Source organism: Triturus cristatus, chromosome 1_1 (assembly GCF_964204655.1).
Source record: "Triturus cristatus chromosome 1_1, aTriCri1.1, whole genome shotgun sequence".
Classification (NCBI taxonomy): domain Eukaryota; kingdom Metazoa; phylum Chordata; class Amphibia; order Caudata; family Salamandridae; genus Triturus; species Triturus cristatus.
Genome location: NC_140579.1, coordinates 1,093,043,947 through 1,093,049,946, shown reverse-complemented (window position 1 = coordinate 1,093,049,946; position 6,000 = coordinate 1,093,043,947).

Sequence of the window (6,000 nt, the reverse complement as noted above, 5' to 3'; positions counted from 1 at the left end):
CAAGTTTTAGTAGCATTAGAAGCCAGTCTTTGCTTATGCGTTGATTACATTAGTCAGGCATTGACCTTAAAGTGCAGTCGTGAAATATGTAGATTGTGTGCAGTTCCTTTACCACTTCCACTGTAGTGAATGAGTTTTGGTAAAGTCCTAGGGATAGTGGTGCTTGTCTAGAATCACATTGTGAGTCTGTGTACATTTGGGAACCACTGTGAGAGAAGTGTTTGGTAACATTGTGTATTTGCTGACAGATAACTGTTTTAAAACATGTCATGTTCTCAAGTTTTAGTAGCATGTGGAAATATGGATTTTTATGATCAGTTATGTCCCCTATCTTGGAGCCCCAACGGTCTCATGTATAAATCACAAGTACATGTATGTTTCCTCCAGTTTCAGTTATGAAGACGCAAACACATGTGCGCCCACCGTCAACATGTCCTCTTTCAGATCCGCCATGAATGGGCCGGATATTCTATTCCTAAGTAAGAAAGGCCACCGGCTTTATATGGTTCATTTATCCCATTTTACAGTCCAGGCGAGTAGGCCCTGATTCTGCCATCAAGCCTTTTCTGCCTTCTGCCTCTGAAAGCTCCAGTCTGAGCTCGCATCTGTATCCATGAACTTTGTCCTACTCCCTGTGCGGCTAACGGTGCCTGACTCGACCTGTCTGCTTGCCAAAAACTGTATTTCACCTTCAAGATTATCTGCTCTGCTCCGCTCTTCACCCAATGCATTCCTGTCTAGTAGTTTAAGTAAACATTCTTTCAGCTACCGAGCAAAAGGCCCGGCTTCTCTGTCTTTATGCAAGTAATTCATAGCCCTGTTACTATGGAAGATTTCTGCCCTCGCATCTAGTGTAGACACTTAGACGCTTGTACACGCACTAACAGTCAGTATAGTCAGTATAGAATAAGATTCTATCCTAAGAGACCTTTCTTTTTGGATAACACAGTTCTTTAAACATAGGATGTTAGATATGATTTGGGATTAGGTTGACATAACCCCAGACTTCTGTCTCCACATGTAGAGCTAAATGTCAAGTCCCCTTCACCCCCTAGTTGCACGTCAATCACACGTCATGCTGCTGCGCGCGCATCTCTGCCAAGTATTTCTGCTGACATTGCGAAATTCTTCCGTGGAACCACCCATTTATGACATCATATCCAATGACGTTCTTTAAGTTACGCCCAGTTACACCCATTTTAGTTACGCATGTATGTTCTTATCTTTGTTATCAACTGTTACGCCTCCTGCATCTGTTTCACTGTAATGCCTATTGTATAAAAATGATTACTTGTCAATAAAGTTTGTCCTTCACTTCCTGAACCTTCGTGGTGATGGAATATGGAGTCCATCAATTCGAATTGATTTTGGAATAAAGCCCGTTCCGAACCTCTAATACCACGGATTCTGCCTCTTATTTTACTGAGCTATTATTATAGATTTTCCGCATCAAATTAAGTTCCGGTAATTAAATTATTTACCACAAGCATTAGAAGCCAGTCTTTCCTTATGTGTTGATTAAATGAGTCAGGTATTGACAGTAAAGTGTAGTCGTGAAATATGTAGATTGTGTGCAGTTCCCTTATCTATTCCACTGTAGTGAATGAGTTTTGGTAAACTCCTAGGGATAGTGGTGCTTGTCTAGAATCACACTGTGAGTCTGTGTACATTTGGGAACCACTGTGATAGAAGCATTTGGTAACATCATGTATTTGCTGACAGATAACTGTTTAAAAACATGTCATGTTCTCAAGTTTTAGTAGCATTAGAAGACAGTTGTGGCTTATGCTTTCATTAAATGAGTCAGGTATTGACAGTAAAGTGTAGTCGTGAAATATGTAGATTGTGTGCAGTTCCCTTATCTCTTCCACTGTAGTGAATGAATTTTGGTAAACTCCTAGGGATAGTGGTGCTTGTCTAGAATCACACTGTGAGTCTGTGTACATTTGGGAACCACTGTGATAGAAGCGTTTGGTAACATTGTGTATTTGCTGACAGATAACTGTTTTAAAAGCTGTCATGTTGTCAAGTTTTAGTAGCATTACAAGCCAGTCTTTGCTTATGCGTTGATTACATTAGTCAGGCATTGACATTAAAGTGCAGTCGTGAAATATGTAGATTGTGTGCAGTTCCTTTACCAAAACTCATTCACTACAGTGGAAGTGGTAAAGTCCTAGGGATAGTGGTGCTTGTCTAGAATCACACTGTGAGTCTGTGTACATTTGAGAACCACTGTGAGAGAAGCGTTTGGTAACATTGTGTATTTGCTGACAGATAACTGTTTTAAAACATGTCATGTTCTCAAGTTTTAGTAGCATTAGAAGACAGTTTTGGCTTATGTGTTGATTAAATGAGTCAGGCATTGACACTAAAGTGCAGTCGTGAAATATGTAGATTGTGTGCAGTTCCCTTATCTCTTCCACTGTAGTGAATGAGTTTTGGTAAACTCCTAGGGATAGTGGTGCTTGTCTAGAATCACACTTTGAGTCTGTGTACATTTGGGAACCACTGTGATAGAAGCGTTTGGTAACATTGTGTATTTGCTGACAGATAACTGTTTTAAAACATGTCATGTTGTCAAGTTTTAGTAGCATTAGAAGCCAGTCTTTGCTTATGCGTTGATTAGATTAGTCAGGCATTGACACTAAAGTGCAGTCGTGAAATATGTAGATTGTGTGCAGTTCCCTTATCTCCTCCGCTGTAGTGAATGAGTTTTGGTAAACTCCTAGGGATAGTGGTGCTTGTCTAGAATCAAACTGTGAGTCTGTGTACATTTGGGAACCACTGTGATAGAAGCATTTGGTAACATCGTGTATTTGCTGACAGATAACTGTTTTAAAACATGTCATGTTCTCAAGTTTTAGTAGCATTAGAAGACAGTTATGGCTTATGCTTTCATTAAATGAGTCAGGTATTGACATTAAAGTGTAGTCGTGAAATATGTAGATTGTGTGCAGTTCCCTTATCTCTTCCACTGTAGTGAATGAGGTTTGGTAAACTCCTAGGGATAGTGGTGCTTGTCTAGAATCACACTGTGAGTCTGTGTACATTTGGGAACCACTGTGATAGAAGCGTTTGGTAACATTGTGTATTTACTGACAGATAACTGTTTTAACCCCTTCAGTGCCCGCCCCTTTCCCCGCCCTGTGCCGGCCGTTGAATTAGCGGGCGGGGTCTATGACGAGCTGGACTCGTCATGGGCACAGCGCCACCGCGGCCCATGACGAGTCCAGCTCGTCATGGGCACTGAAGGGGTTAAAAGCTGTCATGTTGTCAAGTTTTAGTAGCATTAGAAGCCAGTCTTTGCTTATGCGTTGATTACATTAGTCAGGCATTGACATTAAAGTGCAGTCGTGAAATATGTAGATTGTGTGCAGTTCCTTTACCACTTCCACTGTAGAGAATGAGTTTTGGTAAAGTCCTAGGGATAGTGGTGCTTGTCTAGAATCACACTGTGAGTCTGTGTACATTTGGGAACCACTGTGATAGAAGCATTTGGTAACATCGTGTATTTGCTGACAGATAACTGTTTTAAAACATGTCATGTTCTCAAGTTTTAGTAGCATTAGAAGACAGTTATGGCTTATGCTTTCATTAAATGAGTCAGGTATTGACATTAAAGTGTAGTCGTGAAATATGTAGATTGTGTGCAGTTCCCTTATCTCTTCCACTGTAGTGAATGAGTTTTGGTAAACTCCTAGGGATAGTGGTGCTTGTCTAGAATCACACTGTGAGTCTGTGTACATTTGGGAACCACTGTGAGAGAAGCGTTTGGTAACATTGTGTATTTGCTGACAGATAACTGTTTTAAAACATGTCATGTTCTCAAGTTTTAGTAGCATTAGAAGCCAGTCTTTGCTTATGTGTTGATTAAATGAGTCAGGCATTGACACTAAAGTGCATTCGTGAAATACGTAGATTGTGTGCAGTTCCCTTATCTCTTCCACTGTAGTGAATGAGTTTTGGTAAACTCCTAGGGATAGTGGTGCTTGTCTAGAATCACACTGTGAGTCTGTGTACATTTGGGAACCACTGTGATAGAAGCATTTGGTAACATCGTGTATTTGCTGACAGATAACTGTTTTAAAACATGTCATATTCTCAAGTTTTAGTAGCATTAGAAGACAGTTATGGCTTATGCTTTCATTAAATGAGTCAGGTATTGACAGTAAAGTGTAGTCGTGAAATATGTAGATTGTGTGCAGTTCCCTTACCACTTCCAGTGTAGTGAATGAGTTTTGGTAAACTCCTAGGGATAGTGGTGCTTGTCTAGAATCACACTGTGAGTCTGTGTGCATTTGGGAACAACTGTGAGAGAAGCGTTTGGTAACACTGTGTATTTGCTGACAGATAACTGTTTTAAAAGCTGTCATGTTGTCAAGTTTTAGTAGCATTAGAAGCCATTCTTTGCTTATGCGTTGATTACATTAGTCATGCATTCACATTAAAGTGCAGTTGTGAAATATGTAGATTGTGTGCAGTTCCTTTACCACTTCCACTGTAGTCAATGAGTTTTGGTAAAGTCCTAGGGATAGTGGTGCTTGTCTAGAATCACACTGTGAGTCTGTGTACATTTGGGAACCACTGTGAGAGAAGCGTTTGGTAACATTGTGTATTTGCTGACAGATAACTGTTTTAAAACATGTCATGTTCTCAAGTTTTAGTAGCATTAGAAGCCAGTCTTTGCTTATGTGTTGATTAAATGTGTCAGGCATTGACACTAAAGTGCAGTCGTGAAATATGTAGATTGTGTGCAGTTCCCTTATCACTTCCACTGTAGTGAATGAATTTTGGTAAACTCCTAGGGATAGTGGTGCTTGTCTAGAATCACACTGTGAGTCTGTGTACATTTGGGAACCACTGTGATAGAAGCGTTTGGTAACATTGTGTATTTGCTGACAGATAACTGTTTTAAAACATGTCATGTTCTCAAGTTTTAGTAGTATTAGAAGACAGTTATGGCTTATGCTTTCATTAAATAAGTCAGGTATTGACATTAAAGTGTAGTCGTGAAATATGCAGATTGTGTGCAGTTCCCTTATCTCTTCCACTGTAGTGAATGAGTTTTGGTAAACTCCTAGGGATAGTGGTGCTTGTCTAGAATCACACTGTGAGTCTGTGTATATTTGGGAACCACTGTGATAGAAGCGTTTGGTAACATTGTGTATTTGCTGACAGATAACTGTTTTAAAAGCTGTCATGTTGTCAAGTTTTAGTAGCATTAGAAGCCAGTCTTTGCTTATGTGTTGATTAAATGAGTCAGGCATTGACACTAAAGTGCAGTCGTGAAATATGTAGATTGTGTGCAGTTCCCTTATCTCTTCCACTGTAGTGAATGAGTTTTGGTAAACTCCTAGGGATAGTGGTGCTTGTCTAGAATCACACTGTGAGTCTGTGTACATTTGGGAACCACTGTGATAGAAGCATTTGGTAACATCGTCTATTTGCTGACAGATAACTGTTTAAAAACATGTCATGTTCTCAAGTTTTAGTAGCATTAGAAGACAGTTATGGCTTATGCTTTCATTAAATGAGTCAGGTATTGACAGTAAAGTGTAGTCGTGAAATATGTAGATTGTGTGCAGTTCCCTTATCTCTTCCACTGTAGTGAATGAGTTTTGGTAAACTCCTAGGGATAGTGGTGCTTGTCTAGAATCACACTGTGAGTCTGTTTATATTTGGTAACCACTGTGATAGAAGCGTTTGGTAACATTGTGTATTTGCTGACAGATTACTGTTTTAAAAGCTGTCATGTTGTCAAGTTTTAGTAGCATTAGAAGCCAGTCTTTGCTTATGCGTTGATTACATTAGTCAGGCATTGACATTAAAGTGCAGTCGTGAAATATGTAGATTGTGTGCAGTTCCTTTACCACTTCCACTGTAGTGAATGAGTTTTGGTAAAGTCCTAGGGATAGTGGTGCTTGTCTAGAATCACACTGTGAGTCTGTGTACATTTGGGAACCACTGTGAGAGAAGCGTTTGGTAACATTGTGTATTTGC